We start from the raw sequence: 17,833 nt of genomic DNA, 5'->3' as shown, positions 1-17,833 counted from the left end.
AAGGAATTGAAACTTTATTAATTGAGAAACATATGTACATTGATTATATAATTAAAACATCAAACATACTTAATATAATCAAACATAATTTAAACTAAACAACATCTCTATGAATGGGAATTTATCGTGCGTTGGCCCAGTTTATCTTGGCTTGAATGAAAACCTGTCTTTCTTCTGAAGAAAGAAACCGTGGACCAAGATGAAAAACGCGTTTGACAAGCCCTTCATTTTCTAAGAATTCGAAGTCTAGGACGGGATATAATTCATTCTCATTCCAAGGAACGGAAATTTGCCCTTGGCACCTAAAATTATTCCACAGACTATACTCCTATACCCAACTTTCTTGTTCTTCGAACGAGAGGCGGCTATCAAACCCTCCATCAAAATCTTTGATGAATTCACAGTATTCCCTTGAAATATATCTCTTAAAACATACAAATCTATGTTGCGGACTATACTGCTATGAACACGACCAAATAAACTGTAGCAGAGATATTTGTGGGGATACAGAAGGGAGTTTGAATAAATAGACTTGTTGAAAGCAAGACGTGGATTAAATCTCCAAAATCATGTTAACATTCTCCAAATATCTCTAGATGTCATATCTCTACCATGATGGTACTGTGTTGTATCCCTTGGTGGGAACCCAAACCATTCATGCAATTCGGGATAACCGAATGTGTATTCTTTTCCACCGTTATGGAAACTAACACGAACTCGCCGCTTTTTGACAAAACCTACTGTTGAAAAGAATTCTACCACCCAATTGCCAATAACTGGGCATCACATGGACGAAAGCTTGGTCCATCCTAAGTTTGTAAGGTAGCGATTCATATCTTCGCTAATTCTGAGTTCATCATTTAAGAACTCATCCATATACATCATGCCATAGAAAAGGACATAACGAAACTGTAAATATCTCCGTCCCTCATCTTCATTAAAAATGGGGAACCATGCTGATATGTCAACACATTTTCCACGAGCAGAAGTACGCTTCTTCATTTGTTTAGGAGAAGAAGTCATGTTAAATAAATGTTTGGTGTCTGTAACTTAATAAATTTGTAAATAGAGAAGTTCAGAATTTCTGAAAGAGATGAAAAGATAAGAAAATTCTGAAAAAACACATAATTTATAGGTTACTAAAACTAAGAATTGTGACTTTTAAAATTGAAAATGTGCCAAATTGGTACCTTTTGGTTAAAAACTAACTTAGAAATTCGATTTTATGCATGTAAAAATAGGAAGGAGGAGAATTAAAGTATACACCACCTAAAATTCCCATGTTGCGATCGAGATTCTTGGAATCTCGGTCGTGACACGCTTTGCTTTGTAGCAAAGACTTATTGTCGAGCCCTCCCTAAGTCGCGGTGGAGATTTTAAAAATCTCTACGTGAGCAGAAACTTTTCTAAGGCTAAAAGATAAAAATCTCAGTTGTGCTGAGATTTTGGATAAAAATTTATTTAGACTTAAAAACACATTTGTTTTCTTAAATAAAATACAAAACATAACTTTTATTATCCTTTTCAATGGTAAAATTTATTTTTCCTAACTTAATGTAATAATTGCTAAAAGTAAAATAAAATTCTAAAAATAAACTGAACTAAAATTAAATTAAAAACTATGAACTAAAAACTAAGAAAAAACTAAAAATTAAGAACTTAGAACTAAACTCTTAAAAATATTCCAAAGATCCAATTACTTAGATTGGAGCTCAATCATAATAAATTTTACAACGATTTTCGTTAACCTTAAATCGTTCTCCTTTAGAATTTTCTAATTCCAAAGCTCCAAACTCGAATGTTCTGTTAACTAAATATGGTCCAGTCCATCGAGACTTAAGCTTACCTGGAAATAACCTCAATCGGAAATTAAAAAGCAAAATTTTATCCCCAACATTGAAGGTTTTGACCTTAATTCTGGCATCATGCCATTTTTTCACTTTCTCTTTGTACACCTTAGCATTTTCGTAGGATAAGTAACGTAGCTCATCCAACTCATTTAAATCGAACAAACGCTTTTTACGTGCGCTTTGTAAATCATAATTAAGGGTTTTGATTGCCCAATACATTTTATGCTCTAACTCTGCTGGTAAATGACAAGCTTTACCATAGACTAATCTATATGGTGTCATTTCTATAGGTGTTTTGAATGCAGTATGGTATGCCCATAACACATTGTTAAGTTTGTGTGACCAGTCTCTCCTAGAAGACGAAACTGTTTTCTCTAATATCCATTTGAGTTCTCTATTTGAAATTTCTACCTGACCATTCGTTTGAGGATGGTATGGAGTAGATACACGGTGATGTACTCCATATTTCTTCATAAGCCATTCAAATTTTCTATTTATGAAATGAGTACCTCCATCGCTTATCATAGTTCTAGGAACTCCAAATCGACAAAATATTTCGTTTAAAAACTCAACAACTACCTTAGCATCATTAATCAGGGTTGCAATTGCTTCAACCCATTTTGAAACATAATCTACGGCTACTAAAATATAAGTTTTGCCAAAAGAAGGGGGAAAAGGACCCATAAAATCGATTCTCCACACATCAAAGATTTCAACCTCCAACATATTCGTGAGGGACATCTCATCTTTCTTACCTAAATTCCATGTTCTTTGACACTTATCACAACGGATAACAAATGAACGAACATCTTTAAACAGAGTAGGCCAAAAGAATCCACATTCTAATACATTCGCAACTGTTTTACCTACACCGTTATGACCTCCATAAGAGCTTGCATGACATTCTAACGAAGGTGCCTTCTATGCTTACTTTGTTTTTTACAAAGTAAGCTTTACTTTGTTTTTTCCACCATTGGATGAGCTTACTTTGTCAAAGTTCATCACCATCCAATGGTGGAAAAAACAAAATAATGCTTACTTTGTAAAAAACAAGGTAAGCATAGCCTAACCCTCTAACATAATAGAATTATACTCTGACTCACTAACACATCTCCTAAGCATTCCATCACCACATGTTTTGAACAAGAATGGATCTTCCTAAAAATATTTTTTAACGTCTGAAAAGAATTTCTTCTTTTGTTGGGAATTCAACCCATCAAGAACAATATTAGTAGCAAGGTAATTAGCTATATCCGCATACCATGGTGCTATTAGACTTTTTACTTACATAAGATGTTCATTGGGGAAATCATCTCGTATACCTATGGTCTCACCGATGGGACCATTTTCATCTTCAAGTCTTGATAGATGATCGATGACAAGGTTTTCGACTCCCTTTTTATCTTTTATTTTAATATCAAATTCTTGTAATAATAAAACTGTTATCGTCGTAATTTATAGCATTTTTAGTATTTAATTACTAGTTATTTTGTACTATTTTAATAAATTTTAATAATGGTTTTTATATATTTTCTTCATTTTATGTATCTAAGCCAATTTGTGTGTTTTCTAGGCACTTTCGCAAGGTTTTCGGCACAAATAACCAAGTCGGGGCTTAAGGCGGCAACTCGGGAGTAAAAAGGACCAGAAAAAAGGAGTTTTAATGACACCTAGCTTGCACTTCGTCGTTGACAGGTGCTGGAAGATAAAAGTCTAATTGTTCACACTAGGACAGATTTGACACATTTTCGTATTTTCAACTTATCTCCCTCATACGGACTCGGATTGAGGCGATTCAAAATGCGTTGGAAAGCTAAGAGAAAGATTAACAAATGACTAATAGTAATCATCTCCAAATTCGAAGTGTATCAGGCCCAGAAAATTATCCAAAGTTGAAGAATATGTTGAAGCCTAAGATTCCTTTCACACCTTTACACATTTCAACTCCTAAATTATTAAAATCTTCCACCATGCTCTCTTAAATGCTAAATTCAGAAGATAAGGGAGTGGAAGGCCATAAGGAGACTTGTTCTTTGGAATTATGTGTGTCATTTTACTATAAAAGGAGACCTTGGGTGCTATTTGAAGACACACCAAGCTTAGGCTTAATTTCTCCCTCTATAATGTTGTTTTGCTGATTTTTCTCTTCAAAAATCAGTTGTTTGTGTTGTTGTAATTGTTGTTATTGTGCTCAAGTTGTTTGTGCAAGAGTTCATTCAATAAAATTAAGTTTTAAGTTATCGAAGAAGTTCATTCGACAATCGTCATTACGGTTTCTTCTAAACTTTAATCTCTTTTATTACTATAAACTCCATTATCTATCTTTTTAAGGTGTGTTTTAATCTAACCATGGGCTAAAACCTCCTTAACTAAGGCTAAAAGCGGATCTTAACCTTAATTATGTGGTAATTACGTTTAACCTATTTAAGTTGTGTTTATCATTTTTAAGAACTAACTTATGAATCTTAATGCTTGTAGGAGATGGGCCAACTCTCTACTTGAATATAATTAATCGTTTGTATTGACCGTGATTAAATTGATTAATCGAAATTCATAAGTTGGACCTAATGACCATTTAGTGTGACTTATTGGTTTTCCAAGGTTTTTTCATGAATCTTATTGCAAATCTTAGATTTATTGCATGAGCCGGACCAAGGGAAAGTAATAAATTGAAGGTTTGGAACTAAGAAAACTTAATAGTTCTCGAGATTGGTTCTAAACTCTCGACTAATTACTTTCCCTTGATCCGGCTCAAGTAATTAATCAAGAGAAGTATTAAATTTTATTAATCTAAACCTTTTTAACCTACTTTACCTTGGTCCGGCTAAAGTGATTACTTAAGATTCAAGAAAAACCGCTCGAGTAATTACTTCTAAACTTTCGATTAATTACTTTCCCTTGGTCCGGCTCAAGTAATTAATCCAAAGAAGCATTAAGTTTTCTTAGTTCCAAACCTTCAATTTATTACTTTCCCTTGGTCCGGCTCATGCAATAAATCTAAGATTTGCAATAAGATTCATGAAAAAACCTTGAAAAACCAATAAGCCACACTAAATGGTCATTAGGTCCAACTTATGAATTTCGATTAATCAATTTAATCACGGTCAATACAAACGATTAATTATATTCAAGTAGAGAGTTGGCCCATCTCCTACAAGCATTAAGAATCATAAGTTAGTTCTTAAAAATGATAAACACAACTTAAATAGGTTAAACGTAATTACCACATAATTAAGGTTAAGATCCGCTTTTAGCCTTAGTTAAGGAGGTTTAAGCCCATGGTTAAATTAAAACACACCTTAAAAAGATAGATAATAGAGTTTATAGTAATAAAAGAGATTAAAGTTTAGAAGAAACCGTAATGACGATTGTCGAATGAACTTTTTCGATAACTTAAAACTTACTTTTATTGAATGAACTCTTGCACAAACAACTCGAGCAGAATAACAACAATTACAACAACACAAACAACTGATTTTTGAAGAGAAAAATCAGCAAAACAACATTATAGAGGGAGAAATTAAACCTAAGCTTGGTGTGTCTTCAAATAGCACCCAAGGTCTCATTTTATAGTAAAATGGCACACATAATTCCAAAAAACAAGTCTCCTTATGACCTCCCACTCCCTTATCTTCTGAATTTAGCATTTAAGAGAGCATGGTGGAAGATTTTAATAATTTAGGAGTTGAAATGTGTAAAGGTATGAAAGGAATCTTAGGCTTCAACATATTCTTCAACTTTGGATAATTTTCTGGGCCTGATACACTTAGAATTTGGAGATGATTGTTATTAGTCATTTGTTAATCTTTCTCTTAGCTTTCCAACGCATTTTGAATCGCCTCAATCCGAGTCCGTATGAGGGAGATAAGTTGAAAATACGAAAATGTGTCAAATCTGTCCTAGTGTGAACAATTAGACTTTTATCTTACAGCACCTATCAACGACGAAGTGCACGCTGGGTGTCACTAAAACTCCTTTTTCTGGTCCCTTTTACACCCGAGTTGCCGCCTTAAGCCCCGACTTGGTTATTTGTGCCGAAAACCTTGTGAAAGTGCCTAGAAAACACACAAATTGGCTTAGATACATAAAATGAAGAAAATATACAAAAATAATTATTAAAATTTATTAAAATGGTACAAAATAACTAGTAATTAAATACTAAAAATGTTATAAATTACGACGATAACAACAGCCCCAAACTTAAGCTTTGCTTGTCCTCAAGCAAAGAAAAGCTAAAAACAAAATTTATCGTCGAATAAGTTAATGTAAAGACAGGAATTATTTTAATCGAAAATGAGCAAAAATTCTATATTCAAATCTCGGACTATTTCTTTGGATAAAATGATTTGTTTTTACACCCTTATTTTCCAAACGGACATTTTTCATTGTGTTGAATAAAATTGAACCAATTTAAACACCTCGCATGGAAGTCACTCTTACGCTAAAGTGTTTAGGGAATTAAATTTTCGCTCAAATCCGATAAAAACACTAACTATTAAAAATTTGCATGGTCATCAAAATCTTTACCAAACACGACTGACTATAAACACGATCAAAAGGTCTTTAACGGGTTGTAACGTTGGTTGAAGGTAAAGGTATGGAGAAGAGGAGATTTGTGGGTAAATAAATTCACGGGCAATTATTTGATAGATTCATAAGAGAGATTTTGTCTTTCGGAAATTCAGAATTTTTGTAACGGAAATCTCTCTTTTATTTTTATTTATATATATATGTAACGGATCCCCATGCATTAGAGAGGGAGGATTTTTGGAGCCTTTCTCACTCTAGACATTTTTAGAGAGAGAAAGTGATTTTTTTTGAGAAAAATATTTTTTTTCTCAAAAATTCCGAATTTTTCAAAGTTGTATTTTTACTTAAAAAAACACAAAAAACCGGAAAATCACGACTCGTGGAATCAATCGACGTCAACCGTCTATACCGAACTTAAGGTATTATCCGAGGACTTGACTCTTTTATTTTATTTAATTTATTTTCTTCTTCTATTTTATTTTTTTATGTTATGTTTTTATTTATTTAGTTATTCATTTATTTTATCACTTTTTATTTAATTTTGGGTATTTATTTTATTTTCATCTCGTGTTGAATAAAATCGGGTTTTGTTTTAAAATAAAAAAAATCTCGTTTTGATATCCCAATACGAACCGTGATCCGATAAAAAAAGGTAGTTCGGGTATTGAAAACGTTGTAATTATAAGTTTTTAATTTAAAGAAATCTCCAAATAACGTTTTAAAATAAAAACGTCGTTTTAGGAACTTCCGTCATTGACTATGACCCATTTTGGGTAGTTCGAAAATCCAAAACGATTGAATTAGATTTAATTTAAAGTTTTTGAATAAATCTGGAAACAATTGGAGTGCTGCTGTAATTTGCCATTACTGTCACTAATTGCTGTTTACCGACGGATTTTCCGTCGGTAAATCTGCTGGAATGTAAAAAATGCTGTTTTGGTCCCTGTTTCTTAACTTTTAAGCTGTTGGTCCTTTGTATATATATGTATATTTATGTAATATATATTTTCAAACTATTTTTAGACATTTGGTATATATAATTATTTGGGATGTTTATATATCATTTTTTATTAAATATAAATATATGTATATATATCTTTTCTTTTCTTTTTCCTTTACTTAAATGGTAATGAATTTCATTTTAAAAGAATATTTACTTGGGTGTTTTGGGAGTGATTAATTATTGGATGAATAGATATTATTTTGACATTTAAAATTACATTAGTTATGTATATATATAGTTTTGGGATATTTGGGTTATATTAGTTATTATTAAATAAAACTATTTTGGGAATAAATGTTATTTTCTTATCTAGGAGTTTTATTTACTATTTTCACATGTTTAAAGTATAAATGTATTATATTTAGTATTTTCATATATGTATTATATAATCTCTTTTCATTAACTTTTATTTCATATCTTTTTTTGGATTAAAATGTATATATATATATGCTTATATTATTTCCTTTGTTCTTTTGGGCTATTTAGGGGTCCATGTTTCAAATGGGCTTTATTTGGGATTGAATTTTGGTTTAAATATGTTTATTATTGTAATTATGACTAGTAGAGAATCCATTAAGGAAAAGGGGAAAATAAATCACAAAAAGAGTTTTTAATTTAATCATTTAAACTAATGGTTTTTTAGAGGCTCCTAATGTAAATAAATAGTGTTTTCTTGACATTTCAAATCATTTCCCAAAACATCACGCTTTAAAACCTTAGTCCGTTCCAACAACAGATTAAGAGAACCTTGTAATTAAAATCGTTTTCATTGTAAATAATGAAGTTTTGAATCGTTTTCTTAAATGATTTGTACAAAACAAAATTGACTTGTATGTTTAACCACGTTTTCTTATCAAAGGTTTTTATCTCAAATGCTTTCAAACACTCGAGTCGTTCCAACGGCAATTCGGGTGAACTTCATCAAACGGGGTTTTTAAAACGCACCTAAATCGTTCCAACGGCGATTAAGGTACGAACCATGACAATAAATTCATTTTGGGGAAATAAGTTAGCATAGAATTAACACGCAACACGACATGTAAATCACGTTGTAACTAAATCACTTCTTTCTTCCCCCCTCTCTTTGTATGAATATTGAACTGGTGTAAATGGGTGATTCTTTACTAATGTGGCTTTTCAATAATATATGCTCAAAACGGTTTCTAAAAAGAGAAAGAAAAGGTTTCAAATGGATTTTAAACTTAAAGAAGTATACGATTAGTCCGTTATCGCCTAACATGCTGAGTAGGAGGCCGGTGGTTCATAACCGGACGATGTCGGGGTGCCTAGTAGCCTTTCTCCAGAAAGGAGCTAGCCTTCTCGGCTCGTACTTAAGTTTCCCGAACCCACACCGGTCTCCCGCAAGGGATCGGTGTTCATTTTCCCATTCGTGGGTGGCGACTCTTCCATATCTTCGAGCTCCGGTCCTGCCGAGCAGCTTGATTCCACGATTGGTTGCTTTCGGCTCCAATCACCGCTTACATTGCCATGAGGTGTCCACCCCCCGGTCCGCCCGGGAGATTAGGCCGCGGCACCTCGTCTAACAAGTGGCGACTCTGCTGGGGAAGCGAGAAATTTGATTCCGGAAGGCGTGTATTAAGCCCTTAACGGGGACGGATCGTATTATTTCTTTTCGTATGCATTCATGTGCATTATTGCAAACCTTTTGGGTAATTTCCGCGAAACCTCTAGCGAGAGTCCATTCGTCGCTCGAAAGAGGCTAGTGTAAGTTCCCCCTTACAGTAAGGCGCCAAAGGGTCCCCATCCATTTGTTAGGGGCGAATTTGTGCGGTCCTGTGAGGTCCCGCGATCAGCCGTGTCAGCATATAGTAGCCTTAGAAGTTGCCATAGGATTACCCGTTACTATTTTTGGCGTGATAAATGAATCAGTTCGTGTTTTCAAATCGCCATGATACGTGTCTAAATCCTAAAGTATGTAAAGAAAATGAAATGATGCGTTAATATATACTCTTGAGTCGACATACTAATTACCCTAAAACATCGAAACGATTTAAACTAAAGACGACTTAGTCATCTCGTATGAATGAACATGTGCGGCCCGCCTTGTCCCTTTCTGTGTCCCGACGAAGGTACATGTTCAGGAAATGCGTTACGACGTAAGCACGTATTAGTATGCGTCGGTTTGGTGTTAAGGATAGTTACATTTTGATACAAAAGACTATATTAACAGTAGCCGTTATTCACATTCTTTAAATAAATTGGGATAAAACGAGATCATAACGAAACGAAAACGAAGAACATTTCTGTTTCGAACGACCCTATCATAACGTGAAAAGTTTCACGCACGTAGCCCGTCCCTTCCGAATAAAAGACGAGCTTTTACGTTATGCCCCGTGTCGTTCTTAAGAGAAATGGACGTGTCCGCAGAAGTGACTAAGAAAAGAAAAGCGAAAAATGAACTAAACGACCAAAATCATTCCGAATTTACGATATATGTCAATCCCGAGCGTAGTTAAAGAAAATAAACCAATGCCGTTGAATACGTGCCTCGAACGAGTGTATACCCCGTTTAAAATCTCGAAGCCGAATTAAGCCAAACCATATAATTGCGCCATATGGACGAGACTGCGGGTTTTGACTAACGACCCGATCATTTTGACCGTTACCAAAACTGCAAGAAATATGGCCCGATGTACGTGTTTGCTTAAGTCGTGCCTAAAGGAAAGAGAACGGTGATATCCTCGCTTTGAATAAGCATGCGATTCAACGAAACGTTGATTTTCTATAACCACACTAAGATGATATATCCCGTGGATTGGGAAGAACAACGAACTGTTGCTAGCCGAAAGGTTACCGTGCGCTCAAAATAAGACTCGCCGTCTTTTCACGTAGCTAAAATGAGCAAACGGATCCTCGACGCTAAGAACAAACGCGTTACGCGATGAGTCCGTTCCCTAAAATAAAATCCAAAAGTGATTCCATCACTAAATAAACATGTGGTTACGTCTCTCGATAGATCCAAAAGATCCCGTTGTAATCCAAAAATCGAGACACGAACCCGCGCGAACAAAAGGGAACGAGTCATTGACGATAACGAACGATTGAATTAAAAGAATAACTTGTACCACGTCTAAAAACCGAGATGCGCTCAAAGGGAGTCAAAACCCGAATTAATGCGTCTCGCGAAAGGACAAAAGTGGAGTTATTTCGAAAGGACAATCCAACTTGGTCGATTTCTTAGTCACTGAACGCTGATGCGTCAAAAACGAACTGTGTTGTATGGTGAATGATTTACTTTTTCCGTAATAATCGATGGTATCACGCGTCCCTTGGACCGCAATGTGAGCCCCAAACCAAAATCCTAGGAAAGAGACTTGGACCATCGAGTGTGTGGAGGAATAAGGGTGGAAGAGAGATGTTGTGATACGTGTAATTAGACTAACGTTTGTTCTTCTTATCTTATATATCCGTAAATAAATAAACGCACACACCACGAATCATGCATATAAAATCATGCATACATACTAATGGATACCGTTCGCGCAGACGTCATCATTAAGCGATTGTGGTACCGAGAGAGCAGTCGGCTAGTTAGGCAGTTTGACCAGTTACAGATTGACAGTTCTGAATCGGCAGTTGTGGCTTCGGAATCATCTTCGTCCGAGTATACTCAGTCTTCAGCTAGTATGTCTGCGACCGACGAAAAAGTGGCCGGATTGGAAAACTCTGTGAACAACATTAATGAGCAGTTAGCGGTGATAGCGGCCCAGTTAGCTAAGCTGGCCATGAGAGATGATAAAAATGGCAGTAAACACGCTGAGAATGAGGTGAATGATGGACCTCGCTTTGGGAATGAGGATGACTATCAATATTATATCCGGAAGCAGCTTTGATCAGACTTACGCAAAGGTTTTCGAACGTTTGCAGAAGAAAGGACTATTGAAAGCCCTTACCCTTTATAACAAAGCTCCACCTACTCCGCAGATACAGGCTAGAGGGTATTGTGAGTTCCACAGCAGTTATGGGCATACAATTGAGAATTGTGAGAGGCTGAAACACGAAATCCAGGATTCAATCGAGGAGAAAAAGATAGCTGATCCTTCGTCAGCAAACCCTTCCACTAGGCGTAATCCATTGCCTAATCATAGGGTGAGCATGATCGGAGTTGGTTTGACAGAATGCCTGTGTTGTATGTGTGAGGAGAACGTAGAGGAGTTGTTGGACTCCGATGAGAAGAATAATGTGGGAAATGGTTTGTATGTGTCGGCTTTGGAAGAGGAGCCAACGGAAGGAGTGATGGATGATAGAACTGAAACTGAGGAGACCGAGGAAGTCTCATCTCGGAGGATCATGCCTGTGTTGAAATTGTTTAGTGGGCTAGAAGACCCCGAAGCTCATTTGTATGGATACGTGTGTGCTATGTTTGGAGAGCCATACAAAGTGGAAGAAGTCGCTCCATGGTTCCATCTTTCGCTGGTGGGCGAACCTTTGAAGTGGTTTCAATCGCTACCTGACGCGACTAAGCATGATTGGTCACTGATGTCAAGCTTGTTTTTGATGAAGTATCGAAGAGACAAATTACGGGCAGGGGAATATAGCGCGATGCAAATTGGGCCTATCAAACGTCCGTTTCCAACTATCAACAAGTATAATGAAGGGAAGGACCCCATGGAGCACTTGCATTTTTATCTGTCGGCTATGGGTCCTCTAGGTTTCAAAGAGGAGGAGATCACGAGCTTGTTTTGCAACTCATTGGCAGGAGATTCACTAGTGTGGTACATGTCTCTTCCAATGCACGTTAAAGCAGATTGGGCAAAAATGACTAAGAGATTCATCAAGAAATACGCCGCACGAGAATGTCCAGAGGAAATGCCTGCATTACCCGAAGAGGAGACACCTGAAGCAGTAACAGCCATGTCTAAGCATAAGGGAGATGAGAACCCCATTGATCACATAAACCGTTTCCGTGCCTACATGTTTGACGCGGGACTCTACCGAAGTGAGTTAGTCCAGCATTTTCCAAAGACACTCATAGGAGAAGCTTTGATGTGGCACCGAATGCTCGCGGCAAAGACAAAAGGGGACTGGGGATCCCTCATGGAGGCCTTTGTGCAGAGGTATGAGAGGTACATTCCGTGGACAGGGTCGTTGGAAGATTTAGAAAGGATCAGGCAATTCCCCGAGGAACCATTTGTGGATTATGCTAGAAGATGGAGGTTCAAGTATGCCTCGTGTCGGGTCACCTTGAGTGATCAGGAGCAACTCATGTGCATCCGGAAGGGTGCTATTCCACTCGTGGCTAGAAGAATGAATGGAGTGTTCCTCAAGGACTATGAAGAACTGATAGGCTAGGCTCGGTATGGATCGTCGGACCCTTCCTACATAAATCCGAATGTCCCGCACATAATGGATCTGATGGTCGTGGACGTTTGGGGAAGTTCCTCCGACGAGGAAGGTATCAATCAGAGGGTTCCGATCAACATCTGGGACGAGTCTGATGATGAGTCGGAAGTGGCTGTTAGCGCCGAAGGAAAGATTCTGCCAGGATTTGAGATCTTTGATGATGTTGCCGACTGGGGCAGTGGAAAAGCGAGCTGCTTTGTCAAGGAGATTATGGTGCTAGACTTGAATGCCGAGGAGCAAGTCATCACCATTGAAGCAACTGCGGGAGCGGTGGACGAGCCTAGTACCTCCAAAGTTCATGAGAAACCCGAGGACCTCGATGATGAAAATTGTATTACTACTTTGTTTGAATCAGACGATGTAATCGCCAATACTATCAATGAAATGAATTCTGATTTTGCTTACTTGCTCGATGTTGATCGTGATCATTCCATGCATTCTCATTCATATAACATGCCTACATTTGAAATCAATACAATAGAAATGTCAACTTTCAATCTTGGCACGGATGAAAATCCTAAACTTATACAAATTGCTCAAGAATTAACTATTGAAGAGAGGAAAGAATTTGAGAGAATAATAAAAAAATACGAAATAGTGTTTGCTTGGACATACGAAGACATGCCTGGAATTGATCAATCAATCGTAACTCACCGTATTCCAACATATCCCGAGGCGAGGCCCGTAAAACAGAAGCTCCGACGCATGAGACCAGAATGGGCAGATAAGATCAGAGAAGAAGTGAAGAAGCAGTTAGAAGCAGGGTTCATCGAAGTAATCGACTATCCCCCTTGGGTCGCAAATGTGGTGCCCATCGCAAAGAAGGACGGCAAAGTAAGAATGTGCGTCGATTATCGAGACCTTAACAAGGCATGCCCCAAGGATGAATTCGCGTTGCCTCATATTGACGTGTTGATCGACAGTGCAGCATCAAGTGTCTTACACACGAATGTAGACGGTTTCATGGGCTACATGCAAGTATAGATGGCCGAAAAACACAAAGCAAAAACCTCGTTCACAACTGAGTGGGGAACATACTGCTACAGGGTAATGTCGTTTGGTTTGAAGAATGCCGGGGCAACTTACCAGCGAATGGCTACATCACTGTTCCATGATATGATACACAAGGAAGTGGAAGTTTATGTGGATGACATGATGGTCAAATCAGAGACGAGAGAGGGGCACTTTGCTGCACTCGAGAAGTTTTTGGCCCGAATTGCAGAATTCAAACTAAGGTTAAACCCGAAGAAGTGCTTCTTCGGCGTTTCATCGGGGAAAATCTTAGGCTATATAATCGGAAACAAGGGAATTGAAGTAGATCTCGATAAAGTGAAAGTTATACAGGAAATGCCGGCACCGAAGAATGAGAAAGAAGTGAGAGGGTTTCTGGGGCAGGTTCAATATATCAGTCGATTTATAGCAAGACTCACCGCAATCTGCAAGCCCATCTTTAAGTTGCTACGGAAAGATCAACCCACGATTTGGAATGATAAGTGTCAGCAAGCCTTAGAGAAGGTCCGGGACTACTTGTCTAACCCACCAGTGCTGAAACTGCCTAAACTGGGAAAACCTCTTCTCCTCTATGTAGTGATTGAAGAGCGATCCATTGGGGCAATACTGGCCCAAGAGGGAGACACCGGTGTTAAGCACGCGGTGTATTATCTGAGTAAGAAGTTCCTGGAGTACGAGCTCAGGTACAACATGATCGAAAAGACGTGTGTGGCAGTAGTATGGCTAACAAAGAAACTACGGCACTATTTTCAATCATATAAAGTGATTATTATTTCTCGGATGGACCCCGTAAAGTATCTGTACCGAACTCCGTCTTGACAGGGAAACTAGCCCGATGGTTACTACTTTTATCCGAGTTTGACATTGAATATGTAACGAAGAAGGTTATCAAAGGGAGGGCCGTGGCAGAGTTTCTGGCCAACCAACCTCTGAATATAGAAGAGGAAGAGATAAGCTATGATTTCCCCGATGAACACTTGAACGCAATAGAAGTTATACCATGGAAAATGTTCTTCGATGGAGCAGTTAATTCGAATGGAGCCGGAGTAGGAGTACTACTTATTTCACCAGAGGGAGAAAGAATCCCGATGGCCAAGAAGTTGTCATTCCCTCTTACCAATAATATGCCCGAATATGAAGCGTGCATTTATGGCTTAGAGTCATTAGCAACACTGGGAGCATCATATGTCGAAATTTGGGGTGACTCCAAGTTGATCATCGAACAGGCACAAGTAAACTGGGAAGTGAGGGAAGAAAGGCTACGTCCATATCTAGATCAGCTAGAAGGGTTGGCACAAAGATTCAAGGAATGTCATTTATATCATATTCCTCGAGCACAGAACCAGGCAGCGGATGCTTTGGCCACTTTGGTGTCAGTTTGGGACAACCCCCGGAACCTTGCCTCGAAACCGTTGGTATTGAGGAGATCTCACAAACCATGCTACGAGGACGTAATGCTGTTAGGGGCAGATGAAAAACCGTGGTATTTCGATATCGTGAACTTCATGAAGCATGGAACATATCCGACAGAGTCAGAACCGAGGGATCAAGCTGTGATTAGAAGGTTAGCTCGGCAGTTCGTCATCCACAATGACTTACTTTACAAAAGGCACATCGATGGGTTACAACTAAGGTGCTTGGATGCGGGAGAAGCCCGCGAGGCAATGGAATTAGTACATTCAGGAATTTGCGGGGCCCATATGGGAGGAGCAGTGTTAGCCAAGAAAATCATCAGACAAGGCTTCTATTGGCTCACCATGGAAAGAGATTGTAGCGAGTATGCGAAGAAATGCCACGATTGTCAAATCCACGGCGATTGTAGTCATCTTCCAGCCATGGAATTACATGTGTTAGCACCTATTTGGCCATTCGCGGCTTGGGGCATTGACATCATTGGTGAGGTAAGGCCTAATGCTTCAAACGGGCACAAGTTTATTGCAGTCGCCATCGATTATTTCACCAAGTGGGTAGAGGTGGAGTCGTTTAGCAAATTGGGATCCAAGCAGATGAGAAAGTTCATTGAGAAACACTTGGTCACCAGGTTCGGAGTGCCTCATCACATGATCACGGATAATGGGGTCCAGTTTCAGGGGGAAGTAAGAAGTCTCTTCCGAGAATATGGCATTGAACATCATAGATCTTCTCCGTACCGTCCACAAGCTAATGGGGAAGTAGAAGCAGCTAATAAGAATCTTAAGAGGATTCTCGTAAAAACGGTGGAATCACATCGGAATTGGCATGAGCAGCTCCCACTCGCATTATGGGCTTATCGCACGACAGTCAGAACCTCGACTGGGGCGACGCCATTCTCCTTGGTATACGGAACAGAAGCAGTCCTGCCGATTGAGATCGAAAAGCGATCGTTGAGAATCGCAGTGGAAGCAGAAATCCCCGAGACGGAATGGGTGAAGAGGCGATGTGAGCAGTTGGCTTTAGTTGACGAGAAAAGGATGGAAGCCCTTTACCATGTACAGTTATATCAAAGAAGGATGGCTCGAGCTTTCAATAAAAAGGTCAAGACCAGTCCTATCAAAGAAGGAGATTTGGTGCTGAAACAGATTCGTGTGACGCACACCGACCCTAGGGGCAAGTTTAAACCTAACTGGGAAGGGCCATTCGTCGTGAAGAAGATACTAAGCAAAGGAGCGGTGAAGTTAACTACCATGGACGGCATGGAATTCTCCGAACCTACCAACCTGGATAGGCTTAAGAAATACTTTTTGTAAAAAAAAAAAAAAAAAAGAAAGAAAAATTCCCGATAGGTTGAAAACCCGCAAAGGGCGACCTATGCAACAATAAGGGAAATCCCAATGGGTGAAAACCCGAAAGGGCACTCATTTAAAAATTCCGGGATAGTAAAAGGAGAGGAGAAAAATCGCCGGGATCCGAAAACCGAAAGGCGGGTCCTGGTAACAATAGTTATAACTTGAGCAGTTACAAAAACAATGTATAAGAGGCTAAGTATTTCTGTTGTTTGTAAATAAATAAAGGCATGAATATATTTGACGAGAATGATTGGAATCATCACAATCTACTGAATGCATGGTAATATGAATCATGAGTTATACATTTCCTATCTTACTGTTCATAAAAAAAGAAAAAAAAACCTACCTACTATCCACCCCACTCCCTATACATCAGCTATACATCGGGATAACTCTAATGAAAACTACAAAGCAATACATAATAAGCCTAATATGGAGGGAAGTCCAAGTAGGCCTCAAACCCCCTCAAATGCGATGCCCGCTCCGCAGATAAGGTCTCCTCGGTAACTCGGAGCCTCTCCTCAGCAACTCGTGCTCTCTCCTCGGCAGCGAGGCGTCCTGTGGTCTCAACATGCACCCTCTCCTCGGCAGCGAGGCGTCCAATCGTCTCATCACGCGCCCTCTCCTCAACGATAAGACGTCCAGCAGTCTCCCTCCGCATCACCTCCGACCAGTGGTCGTTCCGCTCTTGGTACACCTGGCCAACCCTGGCATCGGCCTCCCGCACCGACTCACTTCGTCTTCGCTCATGGGCGTGAAGATCGCTCTAAAAAGGAACAAAAAAAGAGAAGAAAAACAGATGTGAAAAAAAAAGAAAAAAAGAAAAAAGCAGCATAGGCAAGAACAGAAATCATACATACATGCATGCATCCCACTACACTAAAATAAAGTAAGGATACATACCAGGTGATCGGCGCAACGCAAGTTGAGGCGGTCTCGGAGGTAACCGGACAGTCCGACATAATCTGTACAGGTCTCTCTCGTAGTCAGAGAAGCGTCTGAAGGATCAAATGGGACCCTCGAGGTAAAGATAGAAGGAGCCGCCTCGACCCCCGCATAAGCTGCCCCAGACTCATCGTAACAAACCATGGAAAAATCTCTCCCGTAGTCTGGTACGGGCATGCCTAGGGAAGACCTCTCCGGTCGGGCGGCACTGGAGGACTCGCCGACATAGTAGGGTGGCTCGTCTACGGATGTCTGAGCTCGAGTACCGTCAAAGAAGTCCGACAGGTGAGCGCTCCTCCAGGACCCCTCCTGCAAATAAAAACACAATAAATACCGCTAACCATCTCATGAATAAAAGGTAAAAA

The sequence above is a fragment of the Euphorbia lathyris genome, chromosome 7 (assembly GCF_963576675.1).
Source record: "Euphorbia lathyris chromosome 7, ddEupLath1.1, whole genome shotgun sequence".
NCBI classification, from domain to species: domain Eukaryota; kingdom Viridiplantae; phylum Streptophyta; class Magnoliopsida; order Malpighiales; family Euphorbiaceae; genus Euphorbia; species Euphorbia lathyris.
This window is presented reverse-complemented; position numbering follows the sequence as displayed.